The sequence below is a fragment of the Lucilia sericata genome, unplaced genomic scaffold (assembly GCF_015586225.1).
Source record: "Lucilia sericata isolate MDLA Ls3-8-SP2 unplaced genomic scaffold, ASM1558622v1 Contig000651F_arrow, whole genome shotgun sequence".
In the NCBI taxonomy this organism is placed as follows: Eukaryota; Metazoa; Arthropoda; class Insecta; order Diptera; family Calliphoridae; genus Lucilia; species Lucilia sericata.
This window is the reverse complement of record NW_023994657.1, coordinates 231670-247034: the sequence shown is the minus strand read 5'-3', so window position 1 is coordinate 247034 and position 15365 is coordinate 231670.

Sequence of the window (15365 nt, the reverse complement as noted above, 5' to 3'; positions counted from 1 at the left end):
CATGTATTCAAATTCCATAATAGTTTGTAATCTAACTCCCGACAAAACAAGTCAAGCGGCATCTCGACGTTATTATTTTTGCATTTTGGGTTTGACGTCAGTTGCATTCAGTCTTGGATACAAGAGTATCGAAGTGCTTTACTTGAATACCTGCCTCGATGATGTTTTTTCACGGTGGTCTTTTTCATCCACAGGATGAGCTTACAGCCCCTTTGTATTTTTTACATGCCGGTGGCCTTTTTTGTGCATGAATCGGCTGGTTCATGTTCAAGCACTTTGTTCAAGTGATCGAGCTTTTAATCTTTTGCCCGTTTCGGAATGACAAGTATTTTGAGACAAGCCCAATATGTACATAGCCCGACAAGGGAAAGTTAATCACTAGTTTAGATCCATCTATCATCTAAAGAATCATCTCAGTGCCTACCTTAACCTCTTAAAGCCGGCCAACCACACTACTGTGATAGCTCTGTTTCGGCTAGATCAATATTTTATTAATTCACAGGCTACCCTGTGGTTTCTACCGTTCCTAGAAACTAGGAACGACCCTACCCACTATTTTGTGTATAAACCTCAACCAACTGACCAGCCAGGACAAAGTAATGCGGTCAACTGGCCACTCGTAGCACCAGATTGTCTGTTGTTCTGGTTAGACCCCATGTCAAATCATTCCAAGGAAAGACCGAGGATATATTTGACGATCATCAGTTTATAGTCCCGGCAGACTAGAGGTATTGCAGCACCTGTTTTCCCAGAGATTACAATTACAACAAGAAGGAGTACTCATCAAGGAAGCATAGCCCCTGGAATACAGTAGCACTCGACTCACTATAACCTGTCAATATAGGAGTAGTAACTCGGCCGGCTATATGGGATACTTTTCGTTTGATAACCGCCCATCTGTCATGGGATGGGTTGTGAAGAACCAAGAGACCCTCGGCCGGCTATATGGAATACTTTTCGTTTGGTAACCGCCCATCTGCCATGAGATGGGTTGTGCAGAGCCAAGAGCCTCTTTGGCATGGGTGATGAACCTAAAACTTAAAGATACTCAGATTTTTATACAGAAGAGTCTCTCTCTCACTTAAGCTCTAGATTATCTTGTATAATCAAATAAATCTGTGTAGATTTACTTTGTAAAAATACACAACTGGAAGCTACAGAAGTAGTCAACTAAAGTGAACATAGTGGCAAATATATTCATCTAATCAGATTATAAATATCTATAGTTATTTTTTCTAATAACTAGTAGTTAAACGATCGTTAGAGAGGCTTTGATTCTAATGCAGTCGTAGCAGATATTCTCTTTACTCTATATGAATACTTGATTGTGTTGGTACAATTGTCTACCGAAAAAAGCATCCTTCAGAGTTAAAAAATATGATTACATGATATAAAAAAAGAATTATAAACTGCTTTATCCTTTCACTAAAAAAGAACTTCTTCATTTGATTTATATATTACAATCAAAAGTCATTGTTACACTTGTTTCATTCTTTCATTCTTTCCATCAGTCAGTCGTTGTCGTCATTCATACATTCAGCAAACATGACAGTCTCCTCTTTAGAAATCATTGATTTTTATTAATGTTTACAAGATGATCAGCATATTTGTAATAATAATGTCCTATTTTTTTATTGAAAATAATTAAAAGCAAACAAAGGACTGTGTCTTCAATACGCCTAAATCAGTGAGTAAAAAATGACGATTTTGAATGATGTAAATTTGATTTGATAAATGCCGACACAAAGCAAAGAGTTTTTTATGAATACGCATCATTACATGAATGTCATTGCTTTTCAACAACTAATCTTCGGAATGACGTTTTGAAGATCAACTGTGAGTTTTTACTTCTTTAGGCATTATACAGTTTAACTTTTAAAGAGAACTTTTGTGATGAATAAATAAAAAAGTGAGTTTTATTGTTGTTATTTTTTAATTAACATCAGTCTTAAAAATGATCTCTAAGACTTTGTATATGATTATCGCACTCCTCAGGCACACAGACTTAGATATCTCGATAGAAGTCTCTTCCAAGATCTAAACTATTTCAAAAAGGTAAAACTAATGGTTTATATCATATATGGGGGCTGGGGGGTGTAGTAATAAGGGAAAGCTACTGATTGGTTCTACATGGTGAATCCAGTGTTATCCTTATCAATGACACTCCAAGTCGACTCACAAACCTTCACATGGAGGTCCCTGGGCGATGTTATTGACACCCGTCAATCATCGGCGAATTGTGAGAGGCGAATGCAGCGGCTGTTTTCCTAGCTAGAGCGGCTGCAAGCGGGCGTCTGTTTTCCTAGCTGGAGCAGCTGCAAGCGGGTGTGTGGTTCTGTTTTGGATGTGCGTAGTAGTAGAGGTGCAGACATGGCGAGCGATCACCATCTTTTGGTCGCAGAGGTGCGCATTAAGCTTGCAGCTATCCGAAATACCGACAATAGGGACATCATGCGTCCTATAAACGTCCTATAAAGGATGCTGCAGTTGCCGCTTCATATTCCAAAGATCCTACTGAGATGCTAGATCCTACCAAGATGGCGAGCTAATGGAATGGAATAGTGTGAAGTCACTGTTTATAAAACCTGTCACCCGAATTATTTCGGACACAGGTATCGTGAACGCAGGGAGTGGATCTTCGATGAAACCTGGCTGGCAATCGAACAAAGGAAGAAAATCAAATATGAACTTAATAGAACTCGTATTCGTAGTGCCAAATTACATCTACAAACCCTATACTATTAGCGCGTTAAAGAAGTGAAACGTAGTGCTCGTCGGGATAAAAGATGTTGGATAAACGAAATCAGTAGGGACGCTCAGCTCGCAGCGGAGAGCCATCGTACCGGCGATATGTACAGACTCCTGAGGAAAATGATGGGGGGTCGTGCAGCATCACAAAGGCCCTTAAGAGATGCGACCGGTGAACTTGCGACAACGGAAGAGCAACAGGTTGAGGTGTGGGAGGACCACCATAGCCGCATGCTCTCGGGTAGTAACCGTCCCATGCGGTTTGACTGCGTAAGTGAGTCACACATGGATGACCCACATATCGTCTCTACATGTCCCACCATAGTTGAGATCGAGGATTCAATTGGCAGTCTTAAGAGGAACAAATCTCCAGGTGTTGATGGAATCTTTTGAAGTCTGATTCACATCCGAGTGCCGGGATAATACTGCCAATCATTCAGTTCTTCTGGGAGAATAAGAATCTGTATTCAGACCTTACAAGTCGACCTTCGACCATATACGTGTTATCGTGGAACAATCGGTTGAGTAGCGCTCACCATTGTATCTACGCTTCATAGACTTCGAGAAAGCATTCGAAAAACTAAACCACGAAGTGATTTGGTGTACACTGGCATGTAGGAGAATTCCCCACAAACTCATACGCCTCATAAAGAGCCTATACAGTAACGCCTCCTGCAGAATTAAACATGGCAGATTGCTAAGTGGGACAAGCGTTGGCGCAAAATAGAGCTATGTTCAAAAATTTGGTTGAGGCCCTATGCTCCTTGTAGGAACGACGGGAACTTATATATTATATTGTATATACATATATAATATATTTATCATTTCTGGTTGGTGCTCTCGAGAACCACTGATAATGTTAAAAATTGTGGTATGGGGCAGTGCATAATTTCGCTATGGATTTGGTACTGCAATATGAAGTTGTGTTGCCAGATTTTGCCTTTATAATGGAAATAGTGTTAATCTCATAACTCAATAATTCATCTGACTTAAACTTTTTCTAACTCATAGTACGTTCTTATTTATATATGAAATCTCCTATTGGAATTTATAAAAACATCATGATCGTAAATTTGGATATTAACTCACATATTGTAATTTACACTTTATGAATAAGAAATCTCAACTCTAAGATCCGGTACGAGTAATGTTTCAAGAGCGAGAAAAAAAAAACGAAATATGTCATGATCAATCATTATAGTAAATTATGATAACACGGAGCTACCGTTTCGATTATCAAACTATTAAGATCCGTTTTTGTTACTTTTCGTGAAATCGAATTACCAATACTATCAACGCAACAAGTCATACATATACACTTAACCACTAATACCAATTACTGGTAAACATAAAATGTAACCTGAGTACTGTATAACGAAGCGGTAGAATACTTGGGGATACGCTGACGACTACAACGTCGTCGATGACGATGACTACAACATGTAAGTTTAAGTACGTTTACAGACAATTCATGTATGTAATTTATATCTTTACTACCGTGTTTAAAAACAATATCTTTCAGTTAACGTTTTTTGTTGTTTGTTTTTTTTTTTCAAACTTTTATAAAATATTTGTGTGTTTTGTGTTGTTCTTGTTGGTTTTTTGTTATTCGTATATTTTTATCTGTTTTAAATCTTTATACGCATACAACAAACAAGAACAACAACAATATGATAGGTTTGGTTGCTTAAAAACACCAGCAACAATAGCAGCAACAGCAACGACTACAACAACAACATGAAAAACTATGAAGAAAAAGTGTTTAAGTAAAAACTCGTGTTAGTTGTTATCTGACAAACTTATGATCGTTTGTTGTTGATTTCAAGTTGTACACATTACTTTTATACTTACGTTCATTTCATACTCATACTCGATTACTGGTATTCATACATCCGTACATACGTTTGAGCAGCAGCAGCTCCGACTCCAGCTACAGATCTAAATTTAAAGCTCTATAACTCTGGTAGAAACATGCTCATGGACATACATACCTACCTACCGGCGAACATACATAGGTACACTTATAGATTCATGTGGCAAGTAAATAATAGTGTTGCTGCGTTATGTTGCCAAAGTTGTTGTCTACTTTACATTAAAAAATATTGTACAAATATTTATACAGTGGCTGGTATAACTGGCAGAGTATATATATATATATATATATATATATATATATATATATATATATATATATATAAGTTCACTAAATTAAAAACCTGTAATTCTCGAGAGAACCAACTTGCACTGAACAATTTAATAAGATTCATAAAATAAGCTTCCATTAAGATACGTGAACTCCTGCCCAGGAAGATGGTGTAGTGATAAAGTAAACGGTTTCTGGATTTTTAATTTATATTCCAAGAGCCATCTGTGTAGCAATGGATTCATACAGCTATTGGCTCTAATGTTCCGTTTGACCATTATATTCATTCAGGCATCATTGCCTCGCCATCGACGAAGTCATTATTACAATTGTTTCATTCATTTATTCTTTCCATCTGTCAGTCGTTGTCGTCATTCATACATTCATTCAGCAAACATGACCGTCTCCTCTTTAGAAATAGTTTATTTTTATTATGTTTACAAGATGATCAGCATATTTGTAATAATAATGCCCTCAAAGTTCCTGCTGCTTTTGCCTACCTTTGGTCAATTCGACTGTACCGTGAAATAGCTCTTTCAATGTTGCCTGTTGTAAGACCCAGGTCTCTTATATAGTATATCTCGCAATATACGTAAGTTTCCACCTCCGTGTAAGAAGCATAATGGGTCTGTGGTGAGTCGTCACAGAAGCTTACCCAGTGGTTGAAAAAGACTATCGTGAAATAGATCAACACGTCAGGTGTTCACGTAAAGCACTTTGACATTAATTTGTACATCTAGCAGTCCGTTCCGGGGCAGTTACCTTGATGAAAGACCCTCATCTTGATGTTATTCCAAATGCTGGGAAAAGTGGTACTACAAATACCTCTAGTCTGCAGGTACTATAAACTGGTAATTATCAAATGTATCCTCGGCTTTTCTTTGGAATAATTTGACATAGGGTCGAATCACAGCACCAGATAATCTGGTACTACAGGTGGCCAGTTGCCAGCAGGACTTTGTTCTGGCTGGTCAGTTGGTTGAGGTTACTTCGGGATCCACGTAATGGCTGTGGTTTAAACCCACGGTGAAATATAATGTTCAAGATAAGTTTCTATTACCGTTATTCTGTGGATTATTAAAATGTGGGATTTGAGCTGATAATGCAAAGATTGGGTATGTGTTGGTGTACGATGTACCATCGGATACTTATTTCCGATGGATGAAAGATATTCTGAGTTGTTTTTGGGGTGTGATGGATGGATGGAGTGAAATGGTTGGTTGAGCTGAGTGGAGCTGGAGATCCCTAATCTTTTTTTCTGCGATTTTCCTTAATGGTTGTGAGTGTTGGAGTTTACTCTAAAACAAGATGTTAATCATGTGGATGAAACATACCACCGTGAAATAAGGCCGTTAAGGCAGGTTTCCACGTATCCCCGGGGGCATGTTACCTTGAGGAACTTTCACCATCTTGCTGTTATTGCAATTCCGGAGAAAAAAAGAGGTGCTACCAATACCGCTAGTCTGTCGGTATTATAAACTGGTGATGATCAAATGAATCCTCGGTTATTCCTTGGAATGATTTGACATGGGATTGAACCAGAGAACCACATAATCTTGTATCACGGGAATCGGGTAGAGTTTCGGAGTTTATCTTGTCCAGGTTATTGGAGAGGTTCACGTGATGGGTTAAACTCAAACTCGCCGGGACTGATGCATGGTAAAGTTTATAATTTGTCATAAGTTCGGAGCTTTTGGCGAGATAACAGATACTCCACAGAGGATTGACTGTGGGACTAACCGTTTTAAATGAGTTGGAGTTAAGTGTATATAATACGGAATGAATGTAGGGGTATGCGGAACTTATCCATACGTTTACCTAGATTGAATGTGTCGGATGAATGTGAAGTATGCTGAGTTGAATGGTGATAAATGTAAGATATCTTAATATTTGTCAGGTGTGAACGCATCTTTATACAGGTGATACCATTGAATTTTTTTCTTCCTTGTCCGGGGTTCGGTGTTTACTCTGTTCATACCAGATTTACCACAGTGTGATCTCTGTGAGTAAGAAAAAGGTATCAGCTTATTTGATAAATGTTTCGGTCTAACGATTACGTCTCTAGGGGTTGTTGCCAACTCAATAGAGACAATCTTATCAGCGAGGTTGTAAACAGAAGTGATGTTTTTGCATCTCGGAAGTTAAGCAATTGGGCAACAAAGGCAACAATTGTTCGATGACAATGCAAAGTACCTTCGAAAACAAAATGTCCCTGTGAATAGCTCCTCACTGTAAATATTTGCAAAGTAGTCGTAGTTGTAGAATGTTATTATTAGCAGTAATAGTTGTTGTTGATGATGATATTTTAGACACTTTAGTAGGTAGTACCACTATGTAGCATGTACATTCAGGTGGCATACAAGTGTAGTAATATTGCTCTTACTAATGCCGTTGCTGCTACCAACAATTACCATCATCGTCATCATCACTATTATTACTACTGCTGCTACTACTACTATTGCTATATAGTCGTTCAAACAACACACTAAAACATACCTCTTCACTTTTCACCAGTAACATTTATTAATATGACTGGTAAAAGACTCTCCATACAAAGTAAAGTTATGGATTAAAATAGAAAAAAAGCAACATAAAATAGATGTAATTCATATAATTCATACAATTGCGTGTCTAACATAGACAGGACAAACATTTTATTCGTAGATTGTTTTCATATATTGTATTACTTTTTATGAACCATTCAAAACTACAAAATGTTGCAAGGTTTCATGTGGTATGTAGAGATATTTGTAACATTTAAATGTTAATGTAAGTAATTACTGGTGTATTAGAAATGTGAATTACTCTTTTCAGACAGAAGCTATTTTATATTAGTTTTAATTTAAAAAAAAGCAATTGAAAAATTAATGGATATTTTTGTATTAAAATATTTTTTTTTTGTAAATTTTATGTGCAGAATTAGAGTTTTGTAATATTATCTAAAATTTTTGGTCAGTTACTAAATTTGCTTTCCGAATAACTATAGCGAACTATAACTCAAAACATTTTTAATTCTATTTGATAGTGCGTTCATGTAGCTGGGGCTTAAATTAGGAAATATTCTGTATATTTCGGTAAACAATAATATCCGGAAAAAAACTTTCATTACCAAGTAAGGGTTACATTTATTCTGGAAATACTTTTTATAAGTTTTTATGGCAGAAACTGTAAGTCGTATGGTGGCAATTAATGATATGGTGATCATTATTACTGATGGCGATGTGATCAATTTGATCTGCAGTTGCAATATGAATCCATTTAAGAGGGAAGATTGTTCAGTAATATCATGAAGGAAGAGGCCCAATAGGAGTTCGAAGTTCTCAATCATGGATCAAATTCCGTGATGCATTGAAGTCATTAAGAAGAATGACAATGTAGCCTCTTCTGACATCATGAAGCGCTTTGCAACCTCTTGTACAACTTCTATTTGTGTTCGCAATCTGCTACATCGGTTGGGTAACACCCTCAATGTGTTTGAAAACTGTCCGAATTGAAATGGTGTTTGTAGACTTTTTATTCCACAGAGCTCCATATGCGGATGATGATGTGGTCACATTATGAATCACTTATAAGAGAATCACTTATAAGAGAAAAGTGACAGCACTGTGATTAAGGCAGAAGCCCGATAGGAGTACGATGTTCTAGGTCATGGATCAAATTCCGTGGTGACTCATTATCGATTCCATACCAGTATTGTTGTCGTCCAGTTATGCACTAAAGTCACCAATAAGAATGACAATGTAGACTACTCTGACATCAGGAACCGCTTTATAAGCCTGTTGTACAACTCCTCATTTTGTTTGTTCTCCGCTACATCGGTTGGGGCATAGCTTTGGATAATTTTTGGGTTCCTCCAACGTGTTTAAAAACTGGCCGATATGAAACGGCCTGTGCAGACTTTTCTTTCCGTTTTGCACCATATGCTGATTGTGATGTGGATTTTCAGTTGCGCAATCGGGTGATACCCAGGTCACATTATGAATCTACATACGAGTGAGGATTGTGCAGTCAATGACAAGACTGTAATTAAAGCAAAGTTCCAGTAAGAGTTCGCCGTTCCGGTTAATGGATGCAATCCGTGATGCCTCATTATCGATCCCATGCCAGTGTTGTTGTCGTCCAATTGTGCATTATACGAAGCGCTTTGTAAGCCTGTGGTACAACTACTCTTTCTGTTCGTACTCCGCTACATCGATTGTAAACTTTCGTGTTCCTCGAGCGTTTTAGAAAACAGGACGATATGAAACGGTATTTTTGGACTTTCCATTCTGACGGACGATGCTATTTTCATTGATCCAAAGCAATATTAACCCATTGGGATGGAGTGTCACCAGAATCGTGCCATCTAGCTTCGGCTATCCCAAGAAGAAGGAATTTGAATTTGAGATAACATATTGCTTATTTGCACTAACTTAGACGAGTTTTTCAGTTGTGATGATGAGTTTCACTTAAGCTGAGGGAGGGCAAACAGTCTACCATCTGTAAATCTTGTATATCCTGCGGACCAAAAAGCTGGAAAAGACATGTGTCGTCATGTTGTAGTCGTAAGCAAAATACTACTACGAACTTGGGTACATTGGACTTCGTGGCGGACAATGCGTCAAGTGAAAGGGAAGGATTTACTCGAAGAGAGCTCTAAGCTATCTCATCCTTTAAATATAGGTGAGAGTTCTGACTCTAAATCCTTCCGTGGTAATAACAACATAATCATTGCAAATCCCAGATAAGATTAAATGGAGCATGTGGTGAAAAAGGTGAGTGACAGCATCTTAGCTAACTGTTTTAAAATCCGGCTTTCTGGGATACTGAGGAGTAGGTTGAGGAAGATGCTTCAGTAAATCATAGTTAGGTAATCCCACGAAACTTTAAATTAAAACTAGAATTTTCTCTCAATATCTGAGGTAAATATGATCAGGACTCAGAAAAAGAGCGAAATGCTCTCCTATAAATATCAGGGTGACAGTACTCATCAATTTTACTGAAGAGGACCTTATATGAGAGGTAGGGTGAATTATTGACTATTTTTATAAAATTTTTCATAATTTTTTAGCCCGATTTTGGTTCATATAAAACATGCTTACATCGAATAGTTCCCAACACTTTCCACATTAAATTCGATAGGAAGATTTACGTTCCTACAAAAGTTTCTTAGGTTTTGGCTCTTAAGAAATTTACTTATGTCAAATTTCATCTATATGTCAAATTTTCATCGTAATTGTAAGTCAGTTATGAGCGTTAAAGTAATTATCTGGAGGGGAACGTATATGGGTATAGGGTCAAATATGGACCAATCCACATAAAACTTGCTAGAGAGGATTTTGATCTTAAGAGACTTACTTATGTAAAATTTCATTGTTTTACTCGTATATTTAAGCCAGTAATGAGCGTTATATTTTTTGAAGTAGGGTCAATTATTGACCGATCCACATAAAATTTTATAGAGATATTTTGGCTCGCATGGAATTTTTTGTGTCAAATTTCATTACTATACTCGTATCTTTCGTCAGTAATGAGCGTAAAAGTAATGTTTTGAAGGGGACCTTATATGAGGGGTAGGGTCAATTATGGACCGATCCACATAAAATTTGGTAGAGAGGTTTTGGCTCGTCAGGGACTTACTTATGTCAAATTTCATTGCTATGCTCGTATTTTTAAGTCAGTAATGAGCGTTAAAGTCATTTTTTGAAGGGGAGCTTATATGGGGGGTAGGGTCAATTATGGACTGATCCATATAAAATTTTGACTCACATGGAAATTATGTGTGTCGAATTTCATCGCTATTTTCTTATTTTTAAGACAGTAATGAGCGTTATAGTGATTTTCCGAAGGGGGCCTTATATGGGGGGTAGGCTCAATTATGGACCGATCCTCTTAAAATTTGGTAGGAAGATTTTAGCTCATATGAAACTTATTTATGCCGAATTTCAATGCTATACTCGTAATTTTAAAACAGATATGCCCGTAAAAGCTGTTTTTCGGGGGTCCACTTGTATGGGAGCTATCCGAAAATGTGGACCGATATTGCTCATTTTCAATACCAAACAAACCTTATCTATAGAGTATATTATATATACTCTATCGTGCTTTCAACAGACAGACGGACGGACATGGCTAGATGGTCTTAGAATTTAATAAGGACACAGAATATTTGTGGGTCTACGACCAATATTTCGATGTGTTACAAACGGAATGACAAAATCAATATACCCCCATCTTTTTTGATGGTGGGTATAAAAATTATACAAATGTTATTGAACAACATAAATTAGTTTTTCGTAATTTTAAAAATACAAAAAAAAAAACAAAACATTTTCGAAGTAATTTCTAATAAATTGACCCATTTGTTTATATCGTATTGTAGGTATTGGTATTAAAACACCAAGTAAAGCCGAGTACCAAAATGTAGTATTTGTAATTTTGCATAATTTTTTTTCTTCATTTATATGTAATTTTCTTCATGTAATTTTACGATATGGTAGCTTTGTTATTTTTCGTAAAACACAAGTTTTCCATTTCATTATTGATTTATGTTCTCAATAAATATTCCAAAATTTTTAAGTCTATTTGTTTGTTATTTTTTTTAATAGTATTTTATTACTTGTATTTATTTATTTGGGTTTTTTTTTTTTGTTGTGTGTCTCATCTATTTTAGGATTTTTAATTGTTCGTCATTAAAACTAATTAACAGAAATTCATTTAGTGTTTAACATAAAATTGATTTGATTGCCACCGTTTGTATGGTTGTAAGACAATCATGTAAATTTTGATTGAACAGTGGTGTGGCAGTACATTTGAGAGTTGGTGGAGGTAAGTGGAAATTACCCAAGTTTCGATTTTCTCCGTTAAGAAAGCTATATCAAACGTGTTTTAAAAGTTCTTTGAACGATACAAAACATTGAAATCTTCCATTTATATCCACTCTGTGCTAGATCCATTTTAATTAATAAGTATTAAAATGCCTTCTTACATCACTGTGCAACTTTGGTCACATCTGCATCAACATGTATTTTTAATTTTTTCTTGTGTATATGTTGTTGTAGTAGTAGTTGTGTTTTTTGTTGAATGTTGTAAAGTGATCAATTCATAAGAAAGAGTAACGTGAATACACACATTTTTAAGCGCGCCGCTTTGTCTCTCGATTCCCTACATGTTTGTATCTTAAAAGCATCATTACCTGCTATACGCAGTATATCCATACTTGTATGTATGTGTGTGTTTATCCAGTATCTGTCGGAATGTATGCTAAATCCAATGGTCAAGCTATGATGTTCTCCGCCTAAGTGCAATCATTTGTTTGTCCAGGCATAATGTCAAAATTCATTTAAAAAATGCCACAGTTAAAAAGTATCACTAACACATTAATACATACATTCATATGTATGTATGTATGTATGTATATTTACAGCATATTTATGTTGATGCCACCTTACCAATACCAAAGCAACTCTTGTATGCACCGCTGCTGCTGTTATCTCATTAATTTTATTTTCTTCATGTCTTTTTAATTTTTATGCAACTTTTCCTTTAGAAAACACAAAGTACATATTGGTTGGTACCTGTTCAAATTCTGGTTCTCTAGTCTGGTACTGCTACTTCTGTTGTCGCAACCGTATCAGTTGTTGTTGTTGTTGCAATATAATCGAGCAATATTTGTTTGTTTCGGTTTGTTATCGGAGGGCATTTTTTCGACTTCATTGTCGGCTTGTTTTCATTTCCTTTTTTTGACTGTTTGTCTGTACAGTGGGGGATAAAAGTGTGTATATGAAGTGTTAACGCTGGTTGACAATCCAAGTGCTTCAAAGGATCAGTGTTAAAAACGAAGTTTAATCCTAAGAGGAAATAACACTTGTGGATCTTAGACAAATATAAAACGCTGATATGTGTTTTATAATTCCAATGGAGCCCCGAAGTTGTTCGAGTTTGGAACTAAATAATCTAATGTCATTAATTGAGAATTTTGTGATCTAGAATATCGATCACTTAGTTTGTGTTAGAGCAACAGGTTCAATTGGTTGGTTGGTTTAAGTGGTAGTTTATTATCAGCAAACTAAGTATCAAGAAGAGTCATAAGACCTCTATTTTGACAAGATGACTCCATTCGTCAGATGAATAGTAGTGTTTATTACCGTGGTACTATATCCAGCCTGCATCAGTGAAATCACAAAGGGTCCTTTAATCTGAACCCATATAATTGGCCATGGTTGGATGTATTTGCGCAGGAATCTATTCCTCTTGGCTGTTAGGGTAAGGTACTCGCAGTGAAGGTGGAGTACCGTTTCCGTTAATGTTCTGCGACATAATATCTTGTTACTATCAGAAACCTTGCTATATTTCTCCCATTTCGGGTTATAAGTGCGTTTCTCTGTGAGAGAGGTCCATATATTTTCAGACTTTTGAAGTAATGACCTCATGAAACTACTGTTACCAATGGAGTTATGATACTGTTCTGGGAAGCCGATCTGTATGTTCATTCTCTATGCACACGGTCCCAAACTAAGATAATCTTAGACAGGCGACCTAGTATTGACAGATAACTTTTACATTGTCTGATATAGAGTTTATGAAAGGAGTGCCGATTGAGTGTAGTCAAAAATCCCTATATTGCCACAAATATTGAGTTTATATAGGTAGTGTTCTGAAAAATACTATAGTTTTTGGGAAGACGTTGGGAGATTCTTATTCTTCGCAGAAAATACCAGAAACAAACTAACCGATACGCCACTCAATGCAGAAATGAACTCTGGTCCTCGAAATTCTATCAAATTCCGTGTGTGTAGTAATAAAGTCGGATGTTTGGTTCAAGACTAAGGGTAGTGCTAAAAACCTTCTAGATCTTTAATATTCGGATGCGTTGAGTCTTATAGAGCTGTAGCCATTATATTAAGATCGATAGGAAGAGTGTACAATATAGTTAAAGCTGAGAAGAACTTTGCTGATAAAAATGGAGAAATACGATTGTTAAAAAGTTTTATTTCAGCAACCCGAATAAATATTTTCATTACTTTTCTCTACCACTGTCAATGTAAGCTCTCCTGTACAGGTATGTGCTGATATGTATTTGTAACAAATACACAAACAAAAATGCATTTTTCAAAAAATGTGATCACCGTATAAATTTTCGTAGTTTTATTGATGATTTCTTCAAAAAGGACAGGACACATGTTACGGCCATCAACGACAGCAGCAATACACTAATAGCAGTCCACAACAACAACTACACCGGTATCAACGAAAACATGCAAAGTTTTATTTAAAACAGAAGAGAAGCAACAACAAAAAACCCGAAACGGCTGCTGTGTTTGATGTGTTTGACGATCGATGGTGGTCGCTGTTTAGTGGGGCAGGCAAAGTTGTGGTCCTAAAGACTACTACTGCATTTTTTACCACATTTTCTTTATCAGTCTCATTAAAAGTCAGGTTTTTGTTATAATTTTAGTTGTTGTAACTTTTTCTTCATTCCTTTGTGACATTTTTTTGTTATTCGTTCATCTTACAACTCTTATCAATGAACACTAATTTTGTGTTCTTGTTACTGGTGTTTCGTTTGGGTTTTTAATACTTTTCAATTGCTGCTGTTGCTGTTGGTTTTCATTATCTAGAATGGAAAATTGAACATGTAGTGGCAGACACAGCTACATCTACAGATACATACTTACATATACATTTACACACATAAATCAATCATTGTAAGTTTTTGTAAGCAGCACAAATGTGTCACTGCTGAAGAGTTTGAATTTTCATTTAACTGAAATCTCAAAAACCAAAAACGATACGAAAGAAAGAAGAACACAAAGCAATAAATTAAAATCAATTAAGATTTCTTTTTGATCTTTACGCTTTTTAATGCTGTTATTGAGTTAAACATTTTAACGACTCTTTAATTTTTGAATATTTTCAAAAAAAAAAAAAAAAAAAAAATTAAGTACAACTCCACCTTTGGACATTTGAGTGATTAGTTTAAAAAAAAGGGACCAGAATGTAAACAATACAAGTTTTTGAAATTAATTCAAAACAACAGATTTTTCAGGTTCCGGTTAATTTTTGAAAAGTTTTATTGTTTATCGTTATTTTGACAATAGTTAAAGTTGTTTTTAAAACTAATTCATACAGTGGCAATCATTATTTTAGTTTTTGGATTTCGGATCTATTGTTTAAGGTATTGTTTGAAACTTGCATTATCAGTTGTATTTGACGTTGCTTAGTTTTAGAGAAATTAGATATGTTAATTTTTTTTGCTTTAAATTGGAATAGGAATCAGTCCAGTATATTCGTAGGGACTTCAAAAGATTATAAATATGTGACACATGGACTTTATGTTACATTGCTCAAGGACATTGTGAATTTTTTTGGTGTGTCCATGGCCATTATAAAACTCTTTAGTGTGTTATAACTTCGATGGACGCTAGGACACGTTATCGTTTTTAACTCATGACTAACTGGATTTTCTCTCAAGTACCACATTATTCCCTTGTTA